The sequence below is a fragment of the Anabrus simplex genome, chromosome 5, assembly GCF_040414725.1.
Source record: "Anabrus simplex isolate iqAnaSimp1 chromosome 5, ASM4041472v1, whole genome shotgun sequence".
NCBI lineage: Eukaryota > Metazoa > Arthropoda > Insecta > Orthoptera > Tettigoniidae > Anabrus > Anabrus simplex.
In genome coordinates, this window is record NC_090269.1 from 168,638,948 (window position 1) to 168,654,362 (window position 15,415).

Consider the following 15,415-nt stretch of genomic DNA (forward strand, 5'->3'; position numbering starts at 1 on the left):
TCATTATTATTTATATTTATATTTAATAGAGAGATTTCAACATGTCTAATATAATCAGAAAGAATGCCTTCCCAAAGCTTACATACAATGCATGTCAAACTTACTGGCCTGTAATTTTCAGCTTTATGTCTATCACCCTTTTCCTTTATACACAGGGGCTACTACTCGTATAGCAACTCTCCGTTCATCTGGTATAGCTCCCCGACCAAACAACAATCAGATAAGTACTTGAGATATGGTACTATATCCCAACCCATAGTCTTTAGTGTATCCCCAGAAATCTGACCAATTCCAGCCGCTTTTCTAGTTTTCAACTTTTGTGTCTTATTGTAAATGTCATTGTTATCATATGTAAATTTTATTACTTCTTTGGCCTTAGTCTCCTCCTCTATCTGGACATTATCCTTGTAACCAACAATCTTTACATACTGCTGACTGAATACTTCTGCCTTTTGAAGATCCTCACATACACACTCCCCGTGTTCATTAATTATTCCTGGAATGTCCTTCTTGGAACATGTTTCTGCCTTAAAATACCTATACATACCCTTCCATTTTTCACTAAAATTTGTATGACTGCCAATTATGCTTGCTATCATGTTATCCTTAGCTGCCTTCTTTGCTAGATTCAATTTTCCAGTAAGTTCCTTCAGTTTCTCCTTAATTCCACAGCCATTTCTAACTCTATTTCTTTCCAGTCTGCACCTCCTTCTTAGTCTCTTTATTTCTCTATTATAATAAGGTGGGTCTTTACCATTCCTTACCACCCTCAAAGGTACAAACCTGTTTTCGCTTCCTCAACAATTTCTTTAAATCCATCCCATAGTCTGTTTACATTTTTATTTACCGTTTTCCACCGATCATAGTTACTTTTTAGAAACTGCCTCATGCCTGCTTTATCAGCCATATGGTACTGCCTAACAGTCCTACTTTTAAGACCTTCCTTTCTATCACATTTATTTTTAACTACCACAAAAACAGCTTCATGATCACTAATACCATCTATTACTTCAGTTTCCCTTTAGAGCTCATCTGGTTTTATCAGCACGACATCCAGGATATTTTTCCCTCTGGTTGGTTCCATCACTTTCTGAGTCAGCTGTCCTTCCCATATTAACTTATTTGCCATTTGTTGGTCATGCTTCCTGTCGTTCGCATTTCCTTCCCAATTGACATCTGGCAAATTCAGATCTCCCGCTACAATCACATTTCTTTCCATGTCGTTTCCCACATAGCTGACTATCCTATCAAATAATTCCGAATCCGCGTCAGTGCTACCCTTTCCCGATCTGTACACTCCAAATATATAGAGTTGCCTATTAACTTTAGAAATGAGCCTTACACCTAGAATTTCATGTGTGTCATCTTTAACTTTTTCGTAGCTTACAAATTCTTCTTTCACCAGAATGAACACTCCCCCTCCTACCATTCCTATCCTATCTCTACGATACACACTCCAGTGCCGTGAGAAAATTTCTGCATCCATTATATCATTTCTCAGCCATGATTCAACTCCTATTACAATATCTGGTAAATATGTGTCTATTAAATTACTTAATTCTATTCCTTTCTTTACAATACTTCTACAGTTCAACACTAACTATTTATGTCATCCCTACCTGATTTCCAGTTCCCTGTTCCCTTATCACCGCTCCCTAGGCCATCCCGTTTCCCTGAATGTACCTCCCTATTACCCTTCCAAACAAATTTCCTAACTTATACGTACCACTGCGGTTTAAATGAAGGCCATCCGAGCGCAGATCCCTATCTCCTACCCACCCATTAGGGTCTAGAAATTTCACTCCCAGTTTCCCACATACCCACTCCATAGTCTCATTTAAATCTCCAATCACCCTCCAGCCTGTATCCCTCCTACACAGTATTCCACTAATAACAATCTCTGCTTTCTTAAACCTCACCCGTGCTGCATTTACCAGATCCCACACATCTCCAACTATGTTGGTACTTATATCAGCTTGCCTTACGTTGTTGGTACCAACGTGAAACACTACCACCTTCTCCTTCCCCTCCTCCTTCTCTTCTACTTTCCTCAACATGTGCCTCAACCTAATTCCTGGATAACATTCTACCCTGGTTCCCTTTCCTCCACACACTTTCCCCACATGTCTAACGATGGAATCCCCCATGACCAGAGCCTTTACGACGACACCGCGGCGATCCCTAGAGACCGCTACGAATACTCCCAGAAAAAACATATCTGCTGAGTTTAATGTGTGCGTTTTTATATTTTAGCCGACAGTTTCGTACATTTAAGGAGAGATTAAAGCAAAAGCATAGTACGATCCAACGGGAAGGTCTAAGAAACTCGTCTGGCACTCAGTTTTCAGGGATTGCTATGAATGAGACTGTGTTTATACGAAGAATTCCAATTATTCCATTAGTTTATCCTTTTGAATTTAAACGTCTCCAGTTCACTGTTAAGGTTTCCTTCGCCGTGGCTATAAGCAAATCACAGGGACAATAACTGGAACAGGCTGCTATCGATTGATGGAACATTGTTTTTCACATGGGCAGTTTTATGTGGCCTGTTTGAGGGTTAGCAATCCATCTAACCTCGTAATTTTAGCATCATCCCGTTCAACCCCGTTATTCTTAAATATAACTTAAATTTTGAGATACAAATACAGCAGGGCTCATCCATTCTATCTGCCGGTAGGCAAGGGAGCCTACCGAAAATGAAACTTCCCATGAGAAACGATACATAGTCACCTCCTCACGGTGTTTCTCGAGCAGCGCTAAGAACCATGCTATAAATCTGCAAGAAAAATTCCCCATTTCCTTCCAAAACTAAAAAATAACACGGTACACAGTTTATTTCACTTTTGACTTATATCATCTTTATAACAAACTGGCAGCTTTTTGGATAATTCCTCCATTCCATACAATCACGTATCCTGATGTCACCGCCATAGAACCACATATATCCTGATACCATCGCCATAGAAGCACGTATCCTGATACCATCACCATAGAACCACGTATCCAAATGTGGCTTCCTCGATGGAAGCTCTTGAAGATGGATCACTTTCACTTGTATTTCGCCGAAAATACAAGTTCCGAAATAAACACGAGAAATGAGGAGTTAATTATTTTCCTAGGACGAATTTCAAAGTAAATTCGTTGAAGAAGAAAGTGCGTAGACATTGAAATGAAGGCGTCTCCTTGTGTGAAAATAAACAATGTTTTTCAATATCGACATGAAGTTAAATTGGAGACCACTTGTCGTTGAAGATATTGTCGACGCTAAAAGATACATCCTCACAATTTGTATGAAGAGTGAGTATTTATAATTTCCTTAACATAAAAATGAACGGAATATTTGAGAGTGATTCAAGTTCTCGAGCACTGCTTCTGAAAAATCATTGATACTAAAAGTATAAGTACCGTCGCGAAGAATGAGGACAAGCATTTATTCTAGAGTTAAGATTTTCAGTTATAACTTATTTAACACACGAATAAATTGTCAAAACTGTCAAGAATTGTTGTCTTTGCATAAAAACAACTATGTCCCTAACATTAAATATTTATGTTACCGTGTTTTTGTGGTAGTTATGCGTCAAAGAAGGTGCGGGGTGGTGAACAGGTCTCAAGCTACGAAAGTAAAATTAATTTAAAATTTAACAAGGTTATATTTTCTTTTCCAAATAACGAAATAACAATCATGGCAGGTACAGAGTAGCAAGGCAATAAAAATACAATTAGAATATTTACAGGATTTGGGCTTCGAGCCCCAGCCTCACACTTCTTGAGCAATTAGCCCAACTTTACTCCAAAATAAGTTTTACCAGAGGGGCAGAAAACCCCATTCATGTTCAAGAGCACTTGCTCCAAATTACACAGAAAAGCCTCCTCGAGGCATACAACACTTAATTTTCAAGAAAGAGCCACACGCTCTCAAACTTTAAGCCTCTCAAAGGCCACACCAAACTCCACCTTCAAGTTGTCCTCACTGGACATAGACACAGGGGTAACATACCCAACCTACTGAGGTCTATTAAATGAAAAGGGGTAATTACATGACCTCTAAAATAACAATTTGAGAGGAGGCGATCTGCACTCCTAATACACTTGTTTTTAAAACCTAAACTGGCTCTAGGCCACTAATGCAAGGGCTAATCCCATACTACAGAGGTGACTTTAGAAAAGAACAATTTGTTTTACGTTAACGAAGAATAGGTTGAGAAAAATAAGTTCACCTCAAAACAATATGATTGGGAGCTCGAGAGGGTTAAGCACCCTCTATCCCGATATGCAGTTTAAAAGATGGAATAGATACAAGTTTCTTTACATTTTAAGGAAGGTTACATAATGGAAAAACTTCGGACCCGCCCCGAGAGTTAAACTGCTGAGCAAGCAAGAAAAGAAGTAATTAATCGGCCATTACCTGGTTGTTGACTGCCGCCGAAGAAAGAGGCGCTTCCCGCCCCCTGCTATGTACTTTACACACGAAAAGATGGAACAGAAGTGGCCCGGAGACCCTAAAATCAGCAGTTTATATACTCTCGCGGAAAGTTCGAGGCGTTAGGGGAATGAGAACACCCTCCCACAAACTCTTTATTGGGTAGGATATAGCAACATATTCAAGTTGAGTGAAGATACATCCGATTGGTCAGAAATTAATAAAAGAAATTCGGGAAACCGTCGATAAAGTTCAGACTTCCTCCAGCAGAGGAGTTTCAATTGGCGCACATTTTAAATTAGCGGCGTGGAGGTGTACCGCCCGGTACAATTTACACCTGAGTTAACTTGTAATACGCAATCGTAGAAAGTTAACAAGAAATTTAACAAGAAACAAACTTTTGAAATAAACATTTCTCCAAAAAAAAAAAATAGTTCTTTCACGTCGCACTAGGGTGCACCATTGTAGTTTTTCAGTAGTGTCCTCTAGAAGAGAAAGTTCACACTTCTTACTACCGATAAAACAAAAATACATCAAAAGTGGCACAGTTCAAAAACTCCAAACTTTCCACGTAGTGACATCTTCCGAGAAACTTGAAAATTAATACCGTCGATAAAGTTCAGACTTCCTCCAGCAGAGGAGTTTCAATTGGCGCACATTTTAAATTAGCGGCGTGGAGGTGTACCGCCCGGTACAATTTACACCTGAGTTAACTTGTAATACGCAATCGTAGAAAGTTAAGCCAAGTCTTTAACATGAAGTGTTTATACAAGTGTAGACTCGTAATATGAGATCGCAGAAAGTTTAAATGTCGTCACAGCGCAGAAAACAACTACGTTCACAAATGGCACGTGATGCGGCACACCAATGTACAGTATCTCTGTTCTAATCCAACAGCCGACCAGTATCGAAGACTGAATACTGAGTGTGGTATATACTGTATAGCTGAGAGCTGAAGACACAATATAGAACAGGCCCGTCAGCACGCCCCAGCCTTGCTGCTAGGCAATAAACATATCTTTACGAGTATTCTTGCATGTATCAGGCCCATCCTGCTGTATGGCTGCGAGGCCTGGGGCTATATTGCGAAAACTCCTCTTTCAAAATTACAAGTCATTCAAAATAAGACACTCTGAATGATGACAAGAGCTCCATATCTGAAATCTAACAGAAGGATACGAACTGAACTTCGCATTCCTACTCTTAGAACTAAGATTAATAAAATAGCCAAGATGGCCAAAACTAGAATCCTCTCCAGTAATACAACCGACCTACTCTTAAAGCAGGTCACGAGGGCCAAGAAGCCACGGACTCGTCTGAAGCACCGTGGCCCTTGGATCACTTATGACCCGCTTTAACTCTAAATAAATTCATGTTTTTCGGCCTTTTCCAAATTTAAACCTCTTTCTCACTGATTTTCCTCTAAATTAAACCCCTGAATGGGCCCGTTTGTTAAGAAGACTTATATGTGAATAGCTTAGCTCTCCGAACCCCCCTAGAATTTGATCCCATTCCCCGCAGCAAAGAGGGGGTTTCAGCTCTGACGGGAGGTAAATGTCACCTCTCAGTCAGATTGTTTTCCCCCCGCTAGTGTAGCAGACCAGAGACTTTCCGACTCATCGGCATTCCCCTGAAACAGATGAGTAGATGGGCATAGTTTTCGCCCCGGGACTCTCGTTGACTTGTCCACAAAAAAATAAAATAAAAAAAATAAAAAAGCCACACTGATGACATCCGTTTGCTTAACTCTTTAATAACTGACACAATAATATTTTGATTGTCGTAAAAATTGGTAAGTCTTATTATTGGAGATATTACATCAGCTGAGCCTAGGTGGCTTGTCGTCGCTGTACCCGTTAGTGGCGTGGCATGTATCACTCAGCACTGTAGTTGTCACACGGTGTAAATAATTCGTGATTTTAACGCAAAATAAATGGTGTACCGGCATTACTGGTACAGTGTGTTACTAAATTTAATTAAAATATGATCGAAGTACATTGCTACACGTATGTTAGGATACTCACGGATTTAAGATTTTCTTGTGCACATTTCCTCTTCAGATTTCTGAAAATAAATTAAAATCAAGAAAAAAGCTGTGTGCATTATTTCAGCATGTTTATTTATGATAATGTTCCTATAGCATTTGAAGTACAATGCTCGGAGCTGTGCCGCTACAATATTGTTTTAATGAAGCAATATTTATTATATTTTTTTTGTTGAAAATATTTTCTGCGCAGCTATTTCGTCGATGTCTCCATAAATCAATACACATCCGTACACCTGCCCTTCATTGCAATATTGGACTGCCATTCTGTATCGCCCGTATGGTAATGCTATAAAAGGCATCTTTCCAGGGTGGAGGAGCAAGTTATTCACCGAATAATTTCCCTGAAATCACAGAAAAGTAGAAATATAAATGTCAGATTCTGTAGTTTGTGATATGTCTAAATGATAATAATAATAATAATTGTACCGGGGTATCTGTGGAACGCAGAGGTTATGAAAGAAGGTGTGGGCTTGACTGGGTCTAACTACAGTCTCAAAATTAATTTAAAACTCTAACAAAGGTTATATTTCTTTAGAATTTCAAATATCAACCAATAACAACATAACAGGTACAATTAGCGATTTTGAAACAAGTCAAGGAAAATACAATATTAGTGAATTCACCAGGTCGTGGGCCTCAAGCCCCTTGCTTTACAATTCTTGATCCCCCAGCTCAAATTTACAAAAGAGCACAAATTATTTAAGGGCAGAAATCCCCTAATTCAAGAGCACCTGCTCTCCAAAATACAATATCTAGCCTTCCAGAGGCACTCGTTACATTTATAAAATTTGAAAAAGAGCTAACTGGCTCTCAGTTTCTTACTGCCTACTCAAGACAACATTACATCAATCTCTGGTCTCTCAAACCACCATTTACAAATTGAACTTGCAGGGGTATTTAATCAACAACCTACCGGACCATCATGGAAAAGAACAGGTTAAATAACTGGCCCAAACACAAGGTGAATGGAAGCACACGGCGTTTCAATATAATGAACATTTAAAAACCTAAAGAGCTCTAGGCCAATGAAACAGGGGCTATTCCCAACTATGAGGTGACTCGTATAGGAATTGCTTTAACACCTTATAGAAGAAAAGTTACAAAACGTAGTCACCTCAAACTAAGATCAAGGGGAGCTCGAGAGGGTAATTCACTCTCTATCCCCGCTTTACAGTTAAAGATTTCATGAACGTTTTACATCAGCCGGAAGAAAGTTACATTTTAGGAAAGCTTGTTACATAACTAAAGAGCCGGATCTTTCCCTCGGGTTAAACTGCGGAGGTAGCAAGAAAGAAAGAAGTTATTTGGCCATTACCTTGTAGATGTTCTGTTGACCTATGAAAGAGGCCGCCCGCCTCCTGCTTTGACACACACACTCAGTAAGATGACGATCAATTGGCCAAGAAACGAGAAAATCCGCAGTTTATACACTCTCAAGGAAGGTTCGAATTCATTCAAGACTAAACTTCTTTTTTTTGCTACTTTGCTTTACGCCGCACCGACACAGATAGGTCTTATGGCAACGATGGGATAGGAAATGCCTAGGACGTGGAAGGAAGCGGCCGTGGCCTTAATTAAGGTACAGCCCTGGCATTTGCCTGGTGTGAAAATGGGAAACCACGGAAAACCATCTTCAGGGCTGCCGACAGTGGGGCTCAAACCCATTATCTCCCGATTACTGGATACTGGCCGCACTTAAGCGACTGCAGCTATCGAGCTCGGTCAAGACTAAACTAGCCACACCCTCTCAATTTTATTGGATGAATTTCAAAGTTACACTTAGAATCGAACAAGAAGCCTGTGATATGTTGAAAACTAAATACAGAAATTATTGATTGGCTAGATTCAAAATGGGCGGAAAGAAAAGGAAATATTGCCAACTCAGAAATAAATGAACATCGGTCAGTTACAATAACCTAGATATACAAAACTTCTTTAAATTATAACTTCCTACATTTTGCACTAGGGTGCGTGATTAAAGTTTTTTGGTAGTGTAACCTGTGGAAAAATGTCCAAATTTCTTGATGTATAGCAAACAAAACAAGTCGAAATTCACTGAGGTCAGGAAACTGCACAATAACAAAATTACTCAATGTTTTAGTGGTGACATCTGATTAAATTTCCAAGTTGGTGTAGTTTCAGTTCACTGTTTTATCAATAGAGTTCATTTAGGCGCTAGTCTTGAATGCGCGGCGTTGAGGTGTACCTCCGGTACAATAATAATTGTACCGGGCGGTACACCTCTACACCGTTTATTTAAAAGTTGCGCCAGTTGAAACTCCTCTTCTGGAGGAAGGTTGAACTTTATCTACTCTATTAATTCTCTACCTTCTCAGAAGATGTCACCACGTGGAAAATTTTGAGTTTTTGAACTGTGTCACTTTTGATGTGTTTTTGTTTCGCTTGAAGTAAGAAGTGTGAACTTTCTCTTCTAGAGGACACTACTGAAGATCAACAATAGTGCATCCTAGTGCGGAGTCAAAGAACTATTTTGGTTGGAGAAATTTTTATTTCAAAAGTTTGTTTCTTGTTAAATTTCTTTCCGTTATTGTTTAAGTTGGCTGTATACCCCTCTTTTTCCCCTTGTTTTAGATTTATCCAATCCCGAATTTCTTTTAGTAATTTCTGACCAATCTGGTGTATCTTCCCCCAACTTGTATCTTTTGCGGGGTCCTATCCAATAAATAATTGTGGGCGGGTGTTTTCATTCCCCTAACGCCTAGAACCTTCCACGAGAGGATATAAACTGCTGATTTTTGGGTCTCTGGGCCACTTCTGTTCCATCTTTCAGTGTATTAAGTGCATAGCAGGAGGCGGGAAGCGCCTCTTTCTTCGGCAGCGGTCAACAATAAGGTAATGGCCGATTAATAAATTCTTTCTTTTCTTGCTCAGCAGTTTAACTTTCGGGGCGGGTTCTAAGCGTTCAACCATGTAACCTTTTCCTAAAATGTAAAAACAACTGGTATCTATTCTATTTTAAAACGACATATCGGGATAGAGAGTGCTTAACCCTCTCGAGCTCCCACTCACATCGTCTTGAGGTGAACTTATTTTCTCAACCAATTCTTCGGTAATGTAATGTAAATTGCTATTAAGTCACCTCTGTAGTATGGGATTAGCCCTTGTAATAACGGCCTAGTGCCAAAGTAGGTTTTAAAATCAAAGTGTATTAGGAGTGCAAGTTCGCCTCCTCTCAAATTGTGATTTTAGAGGTCATTTTATTGACATTCTTTCCGTTTAATAGACCTCAGTAGATTGGGTATTTTACCCCTGTGTTATGTCCGTTGAGGACAACTTGGAGGTTGAGTTTGGTGTGGCCTGGGAGAGGCTTAAATTTGAGAGCGAGTGGCTCTTTTAAAAATTGTATGTTGTATGCCTCGAGGAGGCTTTTCAGTGTAATTTGGAGCAAGGGCTCCTAGGTATGAATGGGGTTTTCTGCCCCTCTGTTAAAACTTGTGTTTGAGGTAAAATTCTGTAAATATTGTAACCACCTTATTTGAATTGCTATTCGGTACCTGCCATGCTTGTTACTTATTTATTTTGAAAAGAAAATATAACCTTGTTAAATTTTACATTAACTTTGATTCCGTAGTTTGAGACCCGTTCACGCCCGCACCTTCTTTCACCCCTACCTACCACCAAAATACGGTAACATTAATAATAATAATTGTACCGGGCGGTACACCTCCACGCCGCTAATTTAAAAAATTGCGCCAGGTGAAACTCCTCTGCTGGAGGAGGGCTGAACTTTATCTATGCTGTTAATTCTTTACCTTCTCAGAAGATGTCACCACGTGGAAAAGTTTGAGTTTTTGAACTGTGTCATTTTTGATGTGTTTTTGTTTCACTTGTAGTTAGAAGTGTGAACTTTCTCTCCTAGAGGACACTACTGAAGATCAACAATAGTGCACCCTAGTGCGGAGTCAAAGAACTGTTTTTTGGAGAAAATTTAATTTCAAGAGTTTGTTCTTTGTTAAATTTCTTTCAGTCATTGTTTAAGTTGGCAATATTCACCCCTTCTTTCCCCTTGTGTTGAACCTAACCAATCCCGAATTTCTTAAATTAATTTCTATCCAATCAGATGTATCTTCCCCCAACTTGAATATGTTGCTGTGTCCTACCCAATAAAGTGTTTGTGGGAGGGTGTTTTCATTCCCCTAACGCCTAGAAACTTCCGCGAGAGTATTTAAACTGCTGATTTTTGGGTCTCTCGGCCACTTCTGTTCCATCTTTCAGTGTGTTAAGTACATAGCAGGGGGCGGGAAGCGCCTCTTTCTTCGGCTGCGGTCAACAACAAGGTAATGGCCGATTAATTAAGTCTTTCTTTGCTAGCTCAGCAGTTTAACTTTCGGGGCGGGTTCTAAGCGTTCAACCATGTAACCTTTTCCTAAAATGTAACTACTATTTTCATATATTCTATTTTACAAAGACATATCGGGATAGAGAGTGCTTAACCCTCTCGAGCTCCCAATCACATCGGCTTGAGGTGAACTTATTTTTCTCAACCAATTCTTCCGTAATGTAATGTAAATTGTTATTTTCTTAAGTCACCTCTGTAGTATGGGATTAGCCCTTGCATTAACGGCCTAGTGCCAAGTAGGTCTTAAGCAAAGTGTATTAGGAGTGCAAGTTCGCCTCCTCTCAAATTGTATTTTAGAGGTCATGTATTAACCTTCTTGTCATTTAATAGACCTCAGTAGGTTGGGTATTTTACCGCTGTGTATATGTCCTTTGAGGACAGCTTAAAGGTGGAGTTTGGTGTGGCCTGGGAGAGGCTTAAAATTGAGAGTGAGTGGCTCTTTTGAAAATTGTATATTGTATGCCTCGAGGAGGCTTTTCAGTGTAATTTGGAGCAAGGGCTCCTAGGTATGAATGGGGTTTTCTGCCCCTCTGTTAAAATTGTGTTTGGGGTAAAACTGAGCTGATTGCCCAAGAATTATGTTTCTGACTTTTGAAGCCCCAAATGGGGTACCTATGTAAATGTATTTTTCAATCGTGTTTCGGCTACTAAGTACCTGTTCTATTTGTTGTTACCTAATTTTGAAAAGAAAATATAACCTTGTTAAATTTTAAAATTAATTTCACTTTAGTAGCTTGAGACCTATTCACCACCCAGCACCTTCTTTCATGCATAACTACCACCAAAACACGGTAACAATAATAATAATAATAATAATAATAATAATAATAATAATAATAATAATAATAATAATAATAATAATAATAATAATTGTTACCGTGTTTTAGCGGTAGGTAGAGGTGAAAGAAGGTGCGGGCGTGAACGGGTCTCAAACTACGGAATCAAAGTTAATGTAAAATTTAACAAGGTTATATTTTCTTTTCAAAACAAAGAAATAACAAGCATTGCAGGTACAAAGTAGCAAGTCCAAAGGGTAGTTACAATATTTACAGGATTTGGGCTTCGCGCCCTGACTTCACAATGCTTGGGCAATCAGCTCAAATCAGCTCAATCAGCTCAAACACAAGTTTCAACAGAGGGGCAGAAAACCCCATTCATGCCTAGGAGTCCTTGCTCCAAATTACACTGAAAAGCCTCCACGATGCATACAACACTCAATTTTCAAAAGAGCCACACGCTCTCAACTTTAAGCCTCTCAAAGGCCACACCAAACTCCACCTTCGAGTTGTCCTCACTGGACATAGACACAGGGGTAAAATACCCAACCTACTGAGGTCTGTTAAATGAAAAGGGGCAATTACATGACCTCTAAAATAACAATTTGAGAGGAGGCGATCTGCACTCCTAATACACTTGTTTTTAAAACCTAATCTGGCTCTAGGCCACTAATGCAAGGGCTAATCCCATACTACAGAGGTGACTTTAGAAAAGAGCAATTTGTTTTACGTTAACGAAGAATAGGTTGAGAAAATAAGTTCACCTCAAAACAATGTGAGTGGGAGCTCGAGAGGGTTAGCACTCTCTATCCCAATATGCAGCTTTAAAAGAGAATAGATGAAAAGATTGGTTACATTTTAGGAAAAGGTTACATGGTGGAAACGCTTCGAACCCGCTCCGAGAGTTAAACTGCCAACCTAGCAAGAAAAGAAGTTATTAAGAGGCCATTACCTGGTGTTGAACAGCTGGAGAAGAAAGAGGCGCTTCCCGCCCCCTGCTATGTACTTTACACACTGAAAGATGGAACAGAAGTGGCCCGGAGACCGAAAAATCAGCAGTTTAAATACTCTCGCGGAAGGTTCTAGGCGTTTTAGGGAAGAGAACACCCGCCCACAATCACTTTATTGGCTAGGGTACAGAAACATATCCAAGTTGGGGGAAGATACATCGGATTGGTCGGAAATTACTAAAAGAAATTCGGGATTGGATAAATCTAAAACAAGGGGAAAAAGAGGGGTATACAGCCAACTTAAACAATAACAGAAAGAAATTTAACAAGAAACAAACTTTTGAAATAAGAACTTCTCCAAAAAAAATAGTTCTTTCACTCCGCACTAGGGTGCACTATTGTTGATCTTCAGTAGTGTCCTCTAGAAGAGAAAGTTCACACTTCTTACTACAAGCAAAACAAAAATACGTCGAAAATGACACAGTTCAAAAACTCCAAAATTTCCAGGTAGAGACATCTTCTGAGAAACTTGAAAATTAATACTGTCCATAAAGTTCAGACTTCCTCCAGCAGAGGAGTTTCAACAGGCGCACATTTTAAATTAGCGGTGTGGAGGTGTACCGCCCGGTACAATAATAATAATAATAATAATAATAATAATAATAATAATAATAATAATAATAATAATAATAATAATAGTTACGGGGTTACCCGAGGAGCAGAAAGAGGTTAAAGAAGTTACCGAGGTGAAGGGGTCCATCTACAATTTCAAAGTTGAGTTAAAACTTTAAAAGACTATATTTCTTTTCCAAAAACAAACTTAACAACATATCAGGTACAAAAGCAATCTCGAAACAAGAGTAGGAAAGTCCGAGAATAGTGATTTTTACAAATTCTGGGCTTCAAGCCCCTAGTTTTACAATTTTACGAAAGGAAGAGGTATTATTTAGTGAGGGGCAGAAATCCCCTAATTCAAGAACAGTTGCTCCCTAAATTACAATATCTAGCCTCCCAGAGGCATACTTTACAGTTATAAAACTTGAAAAAGAGCTAACAGGCTCCCAGGTTTCCAAGCCTACTCAAGGCAACATCAGCATGCAATCACTGGCCTCTCGAGGCACAATTTACAATTTGAAAATGATTTATACAGGGGTATTTAATACCCAACCTAAGGGGCCTTCATGAGAACAGAACAGGATTAATAACTGGCCCAAACACAAAAGGAATGGAGGCGTACACTGCGCTCCAAGATAATGAAAAAATTTACAGGGCTCTAGGCCGATGAAACAGGGGCTATTGCCAAACTACTGAGGTGACTGGCATAGAAATTACTTTAACACATTACAGAAGGAAAAACAGTTACAAAACGTGGTCACCTCAAACCTAGATGAAGGGGAGCTCGAGAGAGTACATCACCCTCTATCCCAATTTACAGTTAAATATTTTATGAAATTTTTACATTAGCCGGAAAAAAGTTTCATTTTAGAAACGTAGGTTACATCATTCGGACCTTCTCCTTGGAATAATTTGCGGACGTAGAAAGAAAGAATAAAGTTATGTGGCCATTACCTTGTAGAAGTTCTAGCTGCCGAGAAAGAGGCCGCTCGCGTCCTGCTTAAATACACGCACTCAGAAAGACCATGATCAATTGGCCAAGAAACGTGAAAAGCCGCAGTTTATACACCCTCAGGGAAGATTCGAGATCATTCAAGAATAAACCAGCCACACCCTCTCAATTTAATTGGTTAATCACAAAGTTACACTGAGAATCGAACAAGAAGCCTAAGATAGGTTGAAAATTAATTACAGAAATTTTTGTTTGGCCAGATGTAACCTTACAAACCCCGGTCAGATATTATTATTATTATTATTATTGTTACCGTGTTTTGGTGGTAGTTATGCATGAAAGAAGGTGCTGGGTGGTGAAGGGGTCTCAAGCTACTAAAGTGAAATTAATTTTAAAATTTAACAAGGTTATATTTTTTTTTCAAAATTAGGTAACAACAAATTGAACAGGTACTTAGTAGCCGAAACACGATTGACAATTACATTTACATAGGTACCCCATTTGGGGCTTCAAAAAGTCAGAAACATAATTCTTGAGCCATGAGCTCAACCTTACAATGAACACCATACAACAAAGGGGCCGAAAACCCCCAAACATGCCAGAAACACCGGCTTCCAATTACATCCAAAAGCCTCCTTGAGGCAGAAACACAATTTTCAAAAAGGGCAACTTCCCCTTAAAATACAAGCCTATCATAGGCCACTCCGAACTCCACCTTTAAGCCGTCCTCAAAGGACATATACATAGGAGCAAAATACCCAATCTACTGAGGTCTGTTAAATGACAAGAAAGTAAATACATGACCTCTAAAATCACAATTTGAGAGGAGGCGAACTTGCACTCCTAATACACTTTGTCTTTAAGACCTATTTTGGCTCTAAGGCCACTGATGCAAGGGCTAATCCCATACTACAGAGGTGACTTAAGAAACTGCTAACTTACATTACTGAAGAATAGGTTGCGAAAAATAAGTTCACCTCAAACAATGTGAGTGGGAGCTCGAGAGGGTTAACACTCTCTATCCCAATATGTCGCTTTACAAGAGAATAGAAGAAAAGAGAAGTTACATTTTAGGAAAAGGTTACATAGGGGAACGCTTAGAACCTGCCCCGAAAGTTAAACTGCTGAGCTGGCAAAGAAAAAAATTTATTAATCGGCCATTACCTTATTGTTGACCGCTGCCGAGGAAAGAGGCGCTTCCCGCCTCCTGCTATGTACTTAATACACTGAAAGATGGAACAGAAGTGGCCCGGAGACCCTAAAATCAGCAGTTTAAATACTCTCGCAGAAAGTTA